This window comes from Sinocyclocheilus anshuiensis, unplaced genomic scaffold (assembly GCF_001515605.1).
Source record: "Sinocyclocheilus anshuiensis isolate Anshui unplaced genomic scaffold, SAMN03320099.WGS_v1.1 scaffold235, whole genome shotgun sequence".
Classification (NCBI taxonomy): domain Eukaryota; kingdom Metazoa; phylum Chordata; class Actinopteri; order Cypriniformes; family Cyprinidae; genus Sinocyclocheilus; species Sinocyclocheilus anshuiensis.
In genome coordinates, this window is record NW_015552562.1 from 703,207 (window position 1) to 720,710 (window position 17,504).

General features: G+C 36.6%; 1 long non-coding RNA gene across 1 annotated transcript in view; it reads left to right on the forward strand.

Moving 5' to 3' along the window:
* The window catches only part of LOC107664746 (uncharacterized), a 20,815-nt gene that overhangs the window by 1,077 nt on the left and 2,234 nt on the right, over positions 1 to 17,504 (forward strand). Inside the window, exon 2 of the long non-coding RNA XR_001631486.1 lies at positions 6,042 to 6,157. This is a non-coding gene — a long non-coding RNA (uncharacterized LOC107664746). The remainder of the gene's footprint in view (positions 1 to 6,041; positions 6,158 to 17,504) is intronic.

Here is a 17,504-nt window from a genome sequence, read left to right on the forward strand (position 1 = left end):
TATATACACACACACACATATATATATATACACACACACAAATATATATATACATACATACAGCTTACAGATTTTTAGCTTTCATTTTTCACATTTAATTTTTAGCGTTTTTTTAAATAAATATATATATTGGAAGTGCTATAAGTACCAAGAACATTGCTCCTTGTAGGTTTGATTATATTTAACAATAACCAAGAAAGTTGTTTTTTTGCAGTTGATTTTAGTCTGAGAAATATCAATGCCATTAATCATGCCACATGGCGAATGTAGAATAGAATGTACTTCATCAAGGGTTTAGAAGTAAATTCAGCAAATTCTGTGCATACTCATGAAAGTTTTTTGCACATAGCAGTTATCCCCCCCCCCTTTTTCTTAAAGATTAGTTGAAAAAAGTATTAAATTAATTGCAGTTATTTTAATAATTTTATATGTAATAATATTCAATGTAACATTGTAGGAATAATACTATATTTTATAATATTTATGTATTTTATAATATAATATTTATTTATTTACAATATAATATTTTGTTGTTTATTATATTATTAATTACTTTGTTTAACAAAGCAAAAATTTACATCTTTGCAAGATAAACAACAACCAGGATCATGAAAAAGCACATGACTGACTGCTGGTCTGTGTTGCTAAAAAGTACAGAAAAGCCCAGTCACTGATTTATTTCAGGCTGTGCAGGATGGTATTTATTTAGCTGGAGGCTAAAGGCCAGCTCTATGTAAAGCTTTAGATTTATAGCCATAGTTTTCAGTAGATGTGGAAAATGTGTGGTCCCACCAAGATAGAGCGGATGAAACAGCAGCTATGAAAAGCATTAGCCTCAAGTGGGTATTCAAAGTGATAAACTCGGAGGTATCTTCTGAGAGACTTTTGAGTATCTAACACTTGTTTCACAACGCTCCTTAATTGCTGCTTTAAGCGCAGAAGAACGTTTTAATATCAGGCCTCGGGTTAAGACTACGTTCCTGTACACTTCATGAAAAGACATGGTATTTCCCTATTATCTGCTCCGTCTTGAATGTCGCTGTAAAATTCCACCTCATACGTTTTAATAAGCTGCAGTTAGCTTGTGTTGTCTGCTGAAAATAAGGCTTAAACATGGTAATCCAGGAAGGAAAATTGAGACGCGCATCACGTAAATTTAGCCTCAAATGGAGACTAAACATGAGGATGGAAAGCTGTTGGTAAATACTGCTTTTTGAACTCGACCTTGTGACTATTAGTGCAATTCAGCCCCACAGTTAGAAACATCTGAAGTAACTAACCTCTCTAATGTAGACGATAATACAGTGATTAATGCTGATTAACAAACTTTTACTAAACAGATATAATAAGGCAGGAGCACCTTTGTCATCAAAGGCAAATTTGCATTATGGTATAATTTCACCATCTCTGTTCAAAGGTGTCAGCGTTTACTCCAGTGTTGCTAATTAATTTTCTCCCAAACAGGATGGTTTTATTCAAATGAGCCAATCCCTTCATTAGCACACCTGTGCTCTGCTCCCTCATTAAAATTGGAATCCTGTAAATTTTTACATCCGCAGACAGTGTCTCTGTTACCAAATATTGAGCAAGGTAGCACTGTGTTAATTAATGTTATAACGAGTTGGTGAGTCAACGAGGACTGATTTGCATAACCTGTGCAAAAACAAAACCTGCCGATGAGTATTCGCTCGGTGCGATTGTCGGAGGTCTCTTCATAAAATACATCGCATTGTGTTATTTTCTACCCTCCAGCCCACTAACGCGTTTACTGATGCCCTGTGGAGAAAAACATATAGCAGGAAATATCAAAGAAACAATGGTTCATTAAAATGCACTTCATAAGTCACACGTTGTCAGAGAGGAAATTGATATGAATTAATTTTTTTATTTTTTTTGAGCACTGTACAGTGATCCACTGCATTATGTACGGAGGTACTTAATAACCACACAACAAGCCGTTAATCCGTTGTTGCCACAGGCATGTTACCGGTGACTCTGAATCACAGGAATCTGTATAATTCTATCCTGTAATCTGAATAACTCAAAAACATGTTTTATGTAAAAACATTACATAAAAGTAACAGGGTTCACAACTGTATATATAAATATATTTTTGTGTCTTTATATTTACATAAATACATGAATATATATTTTTTTAGATATTTATATTTATATAAGAGGCTTGTTTATTATTGTTATATATTGTTTAAATTTTACACTCATACACACCCACCCACCCACTCAAATAATAAAAAAATATGTTGTAAAAATAAATATAAAAATATATTAAAAACTACATTAAATATATAAATATTAAATATTTTATTTATAATAAATATTTAGCATTTTATATATATATATATATATGAGTTATAATAGTATATTTAATAATATTTCTATATTTTACAAAATAATAACTATTCATTTTATAATATTATTACTATTATTATATTATATTATTAATTATTTTATGTTAAGAATGCAAAATTGAAATCGTTACCAAAAAACAACAACCAGGATCCTGAAAAACAGTAGATGACCAGGGTTTTTCCTGGCTTAAAATGAGGCGGAGGTGGTAGGCCTACCATTCTGATCATGTGCACACAATGTACCCACCCTTCAACTGGCTGAAACCAACACTTTTTACACGCAACATATTTTAGGTGTTATAATAATTGAAAAAAATTACAACTATAAATTTACATTTTACAAAAACAAACCCGTTGAACATTAAATTAAATGCATCATACCAGCTAAAAGCCCTTTTATAGGTGAACATAAACATAACATTAAGTTGTTAAACACTTCATGAAATTGAAAATCTTTATCCACTCCTTATAGTCTCCTGGTCCACATCGCTTTGATCCAATATACATTTATCCATGTAAAGTGTCTTTCTAGAAAACAAAACATTTTCTTACAACCTTACGTGAATTCTTCTGGTAGACTACATCATGAAAGGCAATCGCAGCAGGGTAACAGGTGCATTAGAGCTAACATTAGCATGAAGCTAAGACATAACTTATTGTTATGAAAATACCCCAAATCAAAACCCCTAAATCGTGTGCTAATTAGGGCCCTATGAAATCTGATTTATTTTTTCCCAAATTCAGTTTTATTTTTTTTCCAAATTCCATTTTTTCCATTCAAATTTTTCTGGAATCCTTTTTAATGGTTAAATTGCATTTTATTAATCAAAAAGCATGTCTGATTAATTAAAATCATGAAACTTCTACAACTTCACATTAGTTTATTAAAAGTTTAACTAAAAGTTTAGGGCCCTATGAAATGTTTTATTTTCTTTCACCATATGTTTTATTGTTACCAAATTCTTTGTTGTAGCATGTCTAATAATTTGAATGCATAAAAACAACTTAATTTATTCACATTTATTCTTAAAATAGACTTATGAAATGTTTTCTTTTTCCTCAGAAATTCTGCATTGTGTATCTGGTTATTAAATGAATGAGGCATAAAACATTAATTTCATTTATCTTTAAATTATTGAAAATCAAACTTTATTTAGTTATTTTGGCAAAAAAAGGGGATTTACTAGGCCTATTAAAATAAAAAAATGGAAGAAATGTTCTGTGAAAATTGCTTAAAAAAATAAAGTTTTAATAATTTTAATAGTAGCCTAGTAGGAGTATGTACATTCTGCTGAACCATAGTAATATATTTCTGCGGCAGTGTCTTCAAGTTAAACCGAACTTTTATTTTGACGGGTTGCCGTGAATACCTTTACAGTTCTGTGTGTATATGATATGACGCCAGTTTTACTCAAATGAAACGTAAAATACTCATGAAGAGCAGAGCAGTTCTGGAGATATTGTTCATGTATTTATGTCCTCATTTAGTGAGACGACAGACAGCGAGTCTCACTAAATGACAATCACAGCGAGTGTCACGTGCGCTTCAGTATGTGTGTAGTAAACAAAACCGGCGTCTCCTCTATTCATTCATTCATTCATTCATTCATACAGAGATGATCACGTAATTTGAGTTAATGCTCATCAGATTGCGTAAATCAGTGGAAAATGAATAGAAATTATGATTCTGTGTAAAGAAATATCAAGTAAAATTGTATAAAAATATCAGTATTTTTCCAAATATGAACTAAAAGCTCTAATGGACGCTGTTCAGTGATGCTTGCACGTGACTGCCTGCCTGAATTTTGTCAACAACCAGAGGCGGCTCAAAGTTTGGCGGAGGCAGCCGCCTCATAATTCTCTATGCAGGAAAAACCCTGATGACTGACTGCATGTTTGTGTTTCTAAAAAATATTGAAAAGCCCAGTCACTGATTCATTACTGATTTTATTGCAAAATATTTCACAACCCTCTGGAATACTTGATTTTCTTTAGTCATTTGCGGCATTCTGTGATCAGTTATTTTTGCCGACCGTCTCAGGCAACCGATCTTCTTCACTGTCCACTCAAATCAATATTTCATGTCAGTTTATTTAATTATTTTTCAGGTGTAAAAACTCCTTTCAGAATGATACAAGACCCATTTGCTTGCTTCGTGTTGGGTTTATTTTGCCATAATAATTGGCAGTCTGATTATCTCATATGCATTACTAACAAGAGTAAGATCTCTCTCTTGTCCAAAAACTCAGTCATTCCCTATGGCATCACAGATTGAGGCGTCAATCAGGCGTCTCCTTTGTTCACTGTAATAGTCCTCAGACCAATTGGTACTGGCGCTGTCTAAATTGGCCATTTGGACATGGGTTGTTTATTGGTTATTTGTTTAAAATGGACTGCGGGCAAAGAGCAGGCTTCTTCCTTCCCCTTAAATTGTCTTTTGTGTGACGTCTCCTGGGTGCACGGTGCACTCATGCATGCCAAGCGGGGTGTGGTACCCACGTCCTGCAAATTAGCAGGCTTATTTCCATCGGAAAGTTTGGACAGCTCAGACCAAGCATAGCAAGCGGGCCTAAAGTGGGTGGCCATGATCACTGCGGTTGGGCCAGAGGCTGCTCTCGCAATTCAAAACAGTTGACTTAGTTATTACAACTAAGGGATTACCCAAATAGTTTTACCATGCTCTGTTAGGTTTGGCTCATGTAACACCGGCCGGGATTGGCTGCGGGGAGGCTTGTTTATTTAACGTCTTCCGCGCTCGCTCGCAGGGGGTTCGGTAAGGTGTGCTACCGATCCTCATTGTTTTCACTGCTGTTGACAGAGTGTAGCAGAAGATTTGACGACTGCATTAGCAAGGAAAGCACATACATCATTACAGTGACCTTGACAAAGCATCAAAGCGAAAACACCAAACAGAAAGAGCGCACGCCATATATATCAGTCGCGTGCTAAAAAAGACTTTTGGCAGAGAATGATTCATCATATGTTTCTGTTAATGAGAAAGTAGGAATCCGCGAGGCTCTTTGCCCGAGAAGTTGGTTGCACAGAATCTTGGCACGAAACTGCCGGTGTGTGATAGAGTTAAATAAATGCACTTAAAGTTGTAATCATAAGCATATGCACCACAGTCTGTTGTGTTATTTTCCAGCACGCTAATCACCAAAAAGCTAATTTAGTGCATCCTGCCTGTTAAAATTCTGGAAAGACTTCACAGTTAATAATTCATAAGCACTTGCTAATCTCACTGTAGGAGTCTAATTAACGCATCATTAAAAGCATCATTCTGATAATTATAATTTCTCACTTTTTAAATGAGAGCGCCACAGAACCGAGCAGAGCGAGGAAGGGTGTCTGTGCAGCCAATTTACTCAGTGAACCAGATGCCAGAAAGGAAAGAGCCCCAAGTTAGGGCGCAAACGTCGGCCGGTGCGCCCCGTTTAGATGTTTTGCATCGCGTTCACTTCCATTCAAGTGATAATCCCACTAAATGCGATGTTGACTCTGATGTTTGGTGTAATCAGATAATTAAAGATGACAAATAATATATCTGAAGATCCGATTATCAAAGTCACACAACAACTGTAAAGAAAGGCTAATTCGCTTCATCGGGGAACGCTTTTAATGCATTTGCGGGGAAATATTGGTGTAAATGACATGATGTTATTATGCCATCAGAAGGTGTGCCGGAGTGAGAACGACCCCAGATGTTCGTGGCGCGGCTGCCGTCCAAATCAATTATTCCACTCTCAGCATGAATTCAATTCTCCTGCACTCATCAGAGGTGTGAATAGGTAAACATCACTCTATCCTCTTTTTCCCTTATGATGCAGCACTGCATAAAATGAGACGGAGGGGTTGTGCGGCTCGTATATATAGCGGCTGGTGTTGCTGCCGAGCGGGGTTAAATACGACGCTGATTTCCCTAATGAAATGACACAAGTTCACAGGCCTCTTACAGATGTGTACCCTTGTTGATGCTCTCTGGAAGTGAACGATTAGGTTCTTCCTTCTCATGCTGTTTGATGGAATGATTAGATCAAATATCCACCTAAGTGTCTGATGATCCGAAAGTCTGTTGCACACCTGCGTCGGGCTTGATGAGACTTCACGTGATTCAGCCTGAATAAAGATCCATTGTATTTGCTTTCACACCTGTATGCGATCGGGAGGTGAGAGCTTCACCACCTCAGGTGTGGGAAGGATGTCGACTTTCTTTTGTGTGCGAATGCGTGTGTTGATGTGGCTTTGTTTCTTGCGTGTTTGTGGCACTTTCCATTTTGGTAGGTGTCTTACAATCACAAACTGGGTTCAAAACAAAGATGAGACAAAGAACAGAACTTTTTACTGAGGCCTTGCTGATTTCTTGAAATGCATCTTTGAGGCGAAAGAACATTCATAGCCTAGTTCATAGTGTAGTCAGTTTTCCTCATTAAAAAAACGTACAGTCCCATGGGATGACATCAAAATGAATATAGTTTAGTTTTTATTTTCAACCCTCTGTCATTAAACAGACCATTTTTTGCTGGTTCGTCTTTATGACGCTCTCTTTGTATGTGTAAAGAGCAGCAGCGCTGACTGTGGGTTTGCTGTCGTGTTAAATATAATTTTTACCTCCCCATCCTTCAATAACACCCTCTTTGCAGAGCCTGTATTAAATTGTGACAGATTCATAAAATAATCCAGGCTGAAATGTGCTGCACAAACTGTTAATATCAGACTAAAATGATCACTGGCTACATTTACACATACATCTGATTATTGTTAATAACTAGCTTAAGGATTCAGCAAATTAAGATGTACAGTGGGTACGGAAAGTATTCAGACCCCCTTCAATTTTTCACTCTTTGTTATATTGCAGCCATTTGCTAAAATCATTTAAGTTAATTTTTTTTCCTCATTAATGTACACACTTAAGGGGGTCTGAATACTTTCCGTACCCACTGTATGCATGATATGGACAAACCTCTTCAATCTGTTTTACATGCTACTTGCTATTATTTTAGGTATTCAGTAAGAGTTGTGTAGTACTTGAATTGGTTCGCCGGTACATGGTATGATTAGTTTTGTTGGAGTTTACAGATTTATACTGCTTGGACATTGTGCATAAATTCCATAAATGCTGAATGAATGCATAAATAAGCATAATTAAGCATAAATAAATTAATAAATGTGGCTCAGTGGGTAGTATGCGCCTCCATACATATATAATAATAAAAACATAATGCCTAATGTCTACGTCTATTTAAAGCTGTTGCATGAGCTCCAGAAATGTCATGTAATGTTTTCAAACCTGTCGATGAGCTTAATAGGTTTGGTTGCTTTAATTATGAGCATAATCACATTAACATAATCACTGTATTCAGTTTAGTTGCTACTAAAGGACGTTTCTCATGAACTAGTAACCAAGGTTATAAATATAATAAATAAAACCACGAATAAAAACATTGGTAATCATTGAAATTGAACTTAAATATAAAATTGAATATTGAGTTAATTATAGGAAAATTAGGAATGTTACCTAGCAGCTAACTGAAATAAGTTTAAGCTGAATCACTAAAATTACGAATAAATAAAAACTAAAACTGAAATAAAAATAAATTCAACCCATAAAAAATAATAAAATGTAAATAAAAGTAAATAAAATTAGTAAATACAAATTAAAATGAAAACAGAAAATATAGTATTAATATAAACTATACTAGAATAGAAATACTACTAATAAATATGACTAAAATACTACTAATAAAATGACACTGTCAATATCATATCATAGAGTAAGTCATTTTAGCTGTTTAGTTTCAATAAATGCACTTTTTGGACTGGAAAGGAAGTTTTGAATTCTAAAAATTACAATGTTTTTATACTTCAAAGCTATTTTCTCAAAAGACAACATATGACTCACGTAATGAGCATTTAGTCATCATATGAAGACTTCATTCCAATCCTAAGTAAGGCTTAACATGCAAAAGTCTTGTGGATCAGAGGCGGTCGCTGTGATATAATGTAACATGACAGAACTTTTAGGTGAGGAACAGAAATGAAAAGCCCTGAATGACTCAGAGGAGCAAACTTCAGAAGCATGTGTCTCTCTCGCCTGAGCTGTGATTTAAAGTCCGCGTGAACCGGAAGTTGCTGCCGACTTTATTTCAGTGTAGTGACGTATTTCCAGCTGAAACGGAATATTGAATAGAGGGCATGGTTTTATGTTTGCGCTCCTCCTCTCTGTCTCTCACTCATAGCAATCTTAACGGTTGCAGGGGTGTGTTTAAGGATATTCTGCCCAAGCCGTCAAACTGACGTCATCAGAGAAGGAATGCCATTCCAGAGACGGATTAATTGTTCACATCATTACTAGCAATGTGCGCTAGTAAAGTAAATAAAGTCCATTTTGATTTCATGCGGACTTTAAGGCACCTTACTGTCAGCTGGAAGACCCTGAGGGTGATGCTGAGGAAGGGAATGGAGGTCTGGGTTGCTATGGTAACACCTGCGGACTTGTTCTTGAGCAGATGATCCTGATCACTAGAGTTATTTTGGTGGTCTCATTCAGGACAGTCTCAATCTGTGTCTTTATAAGAATAAAAATGCTTTCCATGTAATCTTAATGTTAGATTGCATATGTTGAACTATTCTTATCAGAATCAGAATCAGAAGAGCTTTATTACCAAGTATGTTTACACACACAAGGAATTTGACTTGACGACAGGAGCTTCCAGTGCAGAAGAACGAACAGTTATGCATACAGGTGCAGTATCAAGCCATAATACTAAATGAAAAGTGTGTCTTTTGCTACATGTAAATGTCTGAAAGTCTGTTTATTTGACAAATTCTGCATCTATTCCACTTAATCTGCTATAAAGACAGCAAACACCATGTGAGCGTCACCATAGGCAGCAGAAAGTCCCGATTTTCTGGCTCAATTTTCACCTCTTTCTCAGCTGCAAACAGCAAATCTCATTGATAGGGCCAGCCACACCTGAGGTCGAACACACATGTCCAAAATCATATACCATGGGTACTTCTTTTGAATAAATAATTACTTAAACGACCGTTAAACAAGCATCTATATATAGTGTGTAAGTTCTGCGGTATATCGTGTGCAGGCATGTAGTATGAATTTAATCCAAACATTACTTTCGTCCTGTTGTTATTGGCATGTGACCTACAGCGTCAGTTGCGTCGCTTAACTGCCAAATTCTCTCCCGTGGCATCATGGGATAATAAAGTGTTCATCTGATGCACGCTTCAGAATGTCACCGGAAGTAGTAGATCATCAATTTTAGGACTACTGTTTTATGTATACTGTGAATTTGGACATACTACTCTATTCACATACTGTTTTCACTTACTATATAGTAGGGAAGTATGCAAATTCAGATGCAGCCCAAAGTATACTTCGTTTTTGTATGCACATGCTAGCGTATGCTTACAGTCGAATGCATAGCATTTCAAAGTATCAAACTCCATTTGATAGAGTGCTCAGGTGGTCGATGTAGGTGCTCTAGAAAGCTTCATCTTTGTCCAGCGTCTGCTGTATTTTTCTCTTGAAGTTATGAGTGATAAAAATGTCTTTTTACTTTTTTTAAACCTCCTCACACAAGTGCTAGTCAAAGCAGGCATCTGTTGTCGTTGCAGTCTTCGCTATTTTGTTGTTGTTTTTCTGTCTGTTTGGTTTCATTTCTACTGTGAAACAGTGGCCTGGGCCAGCGCTACCACCTTGCGGAGCAACTGATTAGTGCAAAACCAAGTCAGTGCGCATGTGCAACCTGTGCGTACAAATGTACGTTATGTGCACTGTACGCAGACCCTTGCGTATGCGTAAAAACCGAAGTATACTTTGGCCTTTAAGGCCCAGGTGTACTTCTTTTTCTGTGCACAACCATGTCCATGCAGCTTTTACAGTATACTCAAGCGTGGATCAACAAATTAAACACATGCGCAGTACCACCTAGTGGACTATTCTCTCTCAATGTTCACCTCATGCCAGCACTGTTGTACGCACACTGTCCGCATGCAGCCCAATTTTTCTTTCTTTGCAAATGGTGTGCGTACAACAGCGCAGGCGCGGATGTCCACAGACACTCCTGATCATGAAAATTAAGTTGTGCGGGTAAAGTATAATTTGGGCTTTAATGCTTGTCTTCAAACAGGTTTCCCCAAACACTCCCCTGTCTGCCATTGGTTGGATAAACAGATAGCCTTGCCTCCTAATTTACACAATTGACCTATCGGTAAGCCCCGCCCCCCTTAGTTACTGTTGCGAACACGGACAAACAAATGGAGTTGCTAACTGTCTTACAATGACAGCTATCAGTGTGAAAACCTTGTCCCTATATCTTTTTGATAAATTTTGGACACAGAAAGACCACCATTCAAGTGGTACTTAAATATGCCATGGAGGGATATATAAAAGATTTTAAAATAAATATTGTGGGTATTAATTTGGAAGCGAGGGTTTTACAGATCACAATGCAAGCGGGAGAAGTCTCATATTAAGGTCATCACGATTGCAGATGAAAAAATCCCGGATCAACACTGTTCATGTACCGCAGGGTAAGATTAGCCTATATTAATTTACATTTAACTAAAATGTAGACCTTTGTTTATGTGTTTTTGCCCTACACTGTACAAGACGCGAGAACAGTTTGCTGTTTAGGTTTGTACGTTAGCATGGACTCACTAACTTTAACCGTAGCTGGTTTTAGCCAGAGATACCTTGCTAAAATGCTAGATGACATTAACATTCTGCTTGAGCAGCTGAACATTGTAACTTAATGAGAGTATGACAACAAGAAAATTAACGTTTTAATTTTCATTGGGTTTGGGGTGAATGCTTAGGGACATTTTGCTCTGTTTTGTTTGGGTTTAGGAAATAGAATAAAATAAATTCTATTGCCTATCCTCTCAGGATACCTGGAATCAGTGTTACAAGTACCCCAGGCACATCGTTTTTGCATTTTTGAAGCATAAACCCCATAAAATTAATGCGAGCTTCGGATCTTCTAATGTTTCTCTATGGCGCTGAAACCTAAAGATGTCAGAGTTCCGCTCCCCGTGCAACTGATACTCGACTGCCATTGGCTAGTCTGCGTTCCCCCCATTACATAACCACCGGTTGTGATATGAATCTGCTCAGATCGTCTGTACCATTTTCAAAAATAGTGGAGTGTTCCTTTAATTAATTCTACATATTTTGTCCAAAACTGCACTCTTCAGTTTTTTTATTAAATGTTAAACATACAGTTTTACAAACGTAATTTGTAAATGCCTTCATTGTTTAAGTATCCTGAGCCCCCATTTATGACACTTCCAGTGCAGTGTAACACAAGGATTTCCATAACTATTAACAACACTTAATATGCAGGTGATAATCACTGACTACATAATGAGCTCCTTCCCAGTTCCTCTTTTGCACTTAAGATAAATCATTTACACTCATTAAATCTTTTGAAGTAATTGATGTCACCCCCTAAAAGTTCATGCTCCATTAGTGGGTGATAGTGTACAACAGAAAGGGCTGCGACATCTCAAACGACTGCCATTGGCTAGTCTGCGTTCGACGGGAGGGGCTTACCGGTAGGAAAATTGGTTGAGCCAATGTTGCTTTGTTAGGTTCTCCATAATGCTAAAACAAAGTGTTACACTTCTTAGGGAAATAAATAAATGGCTTGTAGAGTTAGTATTTATATTAATACTTAAAGGAACACTCCACTATTTTTGAAAATGGGTTCATTTTCCAACTCCCCTAGAGTTAAACAGTTGAGTTTTACCGCTCTTTTGCACTTAAGATAAATCATTTACACTCATTAAATCTTTTGAAGTAATTGATGTCACCCCCTAAAAGTTCATGCTCCATTAGTGGGTGATAGTGTACAACAGAAAGGGCTGCGACATCTCAAACGCTCTCTTAAAAAGCCCTCAGTATCGTGGCTGCTGCTGACACAATGTGGGCTGGCTGCAGACTCACGCTTTGCCGCAGCTACAGATGGCAAACGCTTGTCCATCCCTGAATCCTCAGTACAAGATGGCTGGATTGGCTCACATCTCTCTATCGCCGTCTGCACACGTTAAAGACAGCCAGCTACTCAGCACATCGCCGCGCAGCAAACAAACTGAGCCCACGTAAAGCGGATCTCTCGATGCACGGTGTCACTACAGCGGATCCGTGTTCATCTGTAATGCTTCGGCTTTAAGTGCTGCAGGCACTTTGTTGGCATGGCTGAAGTCTGTGTTGAGACAGGAGGCCCACAGCTTTCTGTGACTGACAGACAATGATGATGTCATCGCGTGTGAAGGTCTCTGACCTGAACAGAAGAGGGAGGCTGGTGCGTGCGACTCTCCCAGCTGAGGTGCCTGCCGGTGCAGATGGACAGGGGCTGGGTGTGGGTCTCTGTGTGGGAGAGAGGAGAGCTGGGAACAGGACAGAACTGGAGACGTGCTTCAGTCCTCGATCACCTCTCAAGATTTCTCTGTGCCTCTGAAGGAAGAGCAAACCACTGTGTTGGGAAATAACAGGCCCAAACCGTATGAAAGATTCTGTTTAACTTTCAGGAAATCATATTTTCCCACCTCAGACACCGAGTACCAGAGTGGTAACCAACATAAACATTGAGGGGCCAACCTAGCAAGACATGGCGGTTCCAATATACCATTAGTGGTAAACCAAAATGGTTTTCAATCAAGTTGCGTTTATTTATATAGCACTTCTATGCAATACAGATCAAAGCAGTTTCACATTAGGGAAATTACAGTGTTAATGTTGTAAAATTCATCAATTATGAAGCTCTACAGAAGGTGATAATGTCAATATTTGAGTTTAGTAACTGTCAATGTTGCAGAATTCATCAATGATGAAACAATTCAATTTTAGCTGTAAAGCAGCTGTATAGTGTCATTTTTCTGGTCAATTTAGTTTAATGTTGTTTCAGTAGACCCTTCACTGGGAGTTTGATTGACAGGCGATCTGACCAATCATAAAGCAGAATCTGCCATTTTTGTCCGACACACAAACGAGACAAGAGTAGATTAAACTTGAAAAATGAGTGGGCTTGAATTGAAAAATGGTGTGTATTGACATCTTAATGCAGTTGAAACAAGATACCTTCTGATGTTCACTCATGTTTATTTCATGCTATAACTAGTAAAGAGAAGGAGATGGTAGCTTCACATGCCGCTTGAACTGAGATGCTACAGCAATCTGTCATGACACATTAGAGGCACAAAATGCTATTTATTGTTTGAATTTCTTAAAAAATGACCAAATTTGAAAGCTGAGACTTTTTCATACCAAAAGTAACCTGCTCTGTGTTATGTGTGGGCATTTTGTCAGTTTCCTCTTTGCTCCAAGGTGTATTTTTCACTGCGTGAGAACACGATGTGTGGCGTGAGAGCGCCTTGGCTTGACGGACATAGCAACAGTTACAAAGGGGGGGGCGGGTCTTTGCTAAGGCTTAATTCAGTTCAATAGCTCTGTCAATGTTCCAAAGTTCATCAATTATGAAACAAAGTCAATTTCAGCTGCAAAGTTGACTTCAGCTCCACAGAAGACAATAGTGTCATTATTCAGCTCAATTCAGTTGATTCAACTTGGTCAGTGTTGCAAAATTAGTGTCATTATCCAATAGCTGGTTCTATACCACCAACTCCCAACTAAATGTGTGGTTACAGGCTTGCAAAGTACAAATATTAATTTTACTAACCATAAAATGCTTCAGTATGTCAACCCTGTCACAATATGTTTGAAATATTATTTTAATTTTAGTAGCATCACTCAAATTCAGTCATAAATTATGTCATAATATTTGGCATTTTTGCCTTTATTACAGTAGTTCCCAACAAGGAGCCTCAGTAAATTTGCATGGGTGCTGCAGGAAAATTTAAAGTATTTAAATTAATCGTATTAAAATAGTTTAACTTAATTAAAATGCTAAAAACACACAAAATCAAGATGCAAATTGAAATCATTCCCACCCCACCCCCCACCTACAACGATCACATGACTTCAACATCACTGTCACTAGCTTCTAAAGACTCATTCAATGTTTATTTCAAATCTACATGTTTAAAATATTTAGAATAGAATAGTTTGCAGTAGCATGGTTATAAACACTGTAAAGACTAGTAAAGACCTCGGTATAGTCCCATTTAGACACTTGTGAGCAACCGCCTTTTTCAAGACATGTAAAAGCTATGAAAAACACGGGTGGGCTATTACTGCTGTGTTTCATGTGGTAGAATGATGTTTGTGTTAACCACTGACCTCATTTCAGGCATTTAACCGAAAAACCACAGGACAGTGGAACTGGATGTACTAAAATGCTTGTGAATTTCCGTGTTTTAGCCTCCAAAAATATGTCATCCCTGCAGCACTGGTTAATTAATTTTATATTTCAACACTCCCAGTTTCTGTTAATAAAAATTGAAAACAAGCCGCTTTGCCATAATTACAGCAGAAATACCAGAGGAAGTATTTTATATACCTAACAGTTGAAATATTGAGCTGCACTAAGCTAATATGTGTTAGCATAATGAAATGATACCTCTGTTTGAATGTTTTGGTGAAATGATGTGATGTTACACTGTAAAAAAAAATCTGTGACATTTACGGTAAAATACCGGCAGCTGTGGTTGCCAGAACTTCACCGTTAAAAATATGGTAGCAACATTTTAGGTTTTACAGACTTAACTTAAATTCACAATAAAAAAACGTATTTCATTAACTGATGTAATGTTAATAAACCAGCATATTGAATAACTAATATCTGTTTTGAGCCATTGTAATACTGATAACCACCAAAAACAGGTAGTGATGAGAAAGTCGCATGATGAATCAAAGCTCATCACAAACAGCTCTTCCACAAGCTGAAGAGGGAATTACTAATAGGCTATATTAGGTGGACAGTGTCATTCACACAAACACTAAACACCATCATGGTAACAGACACGATACTGAAATAATGCAATAAACATTAATTTAACAACATTAGATGTAAGATAAAACCCTAATGTACACAACTGATAAGAAAAAACTAAGAAGAAACAGTTATTTCAATGAAAAAACATAAAATAGGAAGTGTCATGCAGGGAATTCTGGGAGTGTCAATTTACGTTTTTTCAATGTAAATTATACAATGACTTTTTCTTTTTCACTTCCAAAAAACATAATTTTAACAGTATTTTACTGTAAAATTACATTAAATGTAATTACAGTTATTCACTGTATATGGAAAGTTACTGATAACCAATTAACCGGTTTTTACTGTAGCATTTTTACAGTCTTTTACTGTTAAAATCACAATCATTTTTTAATAGGCCTCATGACCTTAGGAAGTGAATAAGACAGATGTGTTTAACCTCATTGATGCAACCTGTGTTTTATGCTATACAACATCCATCCCAATACATAAATACTATGTAGGGAGATTTCATATCTGTGGTTACTATGCCTTTTTTGATAGAATATAAATCACACTTTTCCTGGCAGCTGATGCCAACAGTCCTTTCTGAGGAATGCAGTGAAAACCCTTGAGCCATGCTCACATTACAGCGATGATGTTGCAATGATTTAATGATGACAATTGATATTGCAGTTCTAAAGCCGTGTGCGGTTACCGTTCCCATTGCGTTGATTGCTATAAAGATAAAAGCAAACAGCACTGAGATTCCTGCTGTGCAGAAATGACAAACGTGAGCTTTACAGAACAAAGGCAGCCTTTGCATCCGTCGACTGATAGTGAATTTTAATTACTTCAGCACATTCAGTATGTGTGTTTTTTTTTCATTTCTTCTGTTCTTTGTTGGTTACCCAAAACAGGAGAAATTAACCACAAAAATCTAACACAATAAGAAAAACAAGACAAGAAAGTGCTGTGCGGTGTGCAAGAACTCACCTACTACCCTAAAGATAATAACACAGATTGCTTTCCAGATAAAAACTCATAATTGCTCTCATAAACCATTGAGAACTTCTCAAATGTTTTAAGCAGTGATCAATTAACACTGTTGCATGGTGAAGAAACAAAAAGAATCCCCCCTGAAACAAGATCTGCCAACTCTCAAATCTTTCATTGCGATTTTCATGTCTTTCATGTCTTTGTGCTGTCCGGGAGGACATGCGTGAAACTTCAATGCTGGAGCAAAAATCTGAGACTGGAGCAGCGTTGTTGTAGTGGATGATGCACAAATTTAAGAGAGACAGAAAAGCAAAATGAGCGTTTAGCCACGAGTGTGAATTGCCTTTCGCACCAGACAGATTTTCTGATCCCATTATGGCTCCAGCTAGCGTTTTTAGTGCAAATTTCTCAGTGCTTGTGTGGATTGCACATGCTCCCGATGCCTAATGAGGGAGCATTAGCCAAGGGAGAAGCAGTAATTAGAGCAAGCGTCAGAGCTGAGGACAGATGGCATGCAAAGACAAGTCTTTTCCTTCAGACTTATTGTCCTTCTCTTATGAGGGATGTCAAGACACACAGCTTTGATTCCGGTTTGTGATACTTTTGATACACTAATTACAAAACAGTTTACATTGAGGAGCTAAAAGGAGGATTACCTTCAATACCGTAATTCTTTTTCACCTTAATCATATTAATCTTCTTCTTTTTTTCAATAAGAACTGAAAGTTTAACCTATAGAGAACATTTCCCAGACCAGAAATTATAGTCAGAAATAGCCATTTTCTGCGGTTGGATTTAGAAAAATGATTATAAACCCTTGTAAACCTCTACTGACCAACATTTTTAATATATTTTTAACATCTTAATTTTTAACATCTTAATCTTTCATATTATATATAAAATCAATATGTTATGTAATTTTTTATGAACATTTACATCTTATAACTTATTTTATTTTTTATAGATGCCTTTAGAGAGCACATTTCATAGTTAGCAATTTTTTTTTTTCTGGCCAAAATATATTACAAATATATGCCAAATATATATTATATGTTAGAAATTTAGTAAAATATATGTAAACAACAAGCCTTAGTAATTAAAACACTATATTAAAATATATATTAAAATATTACATGTATAATGTGGCCATTTTGTATGAAATGTTAAATTATTTATTTATTTATTAATTTCAATTTATGACCCACATAAAAATTATAGCCAGAATCTTGGAATTTTTTACAAAAAC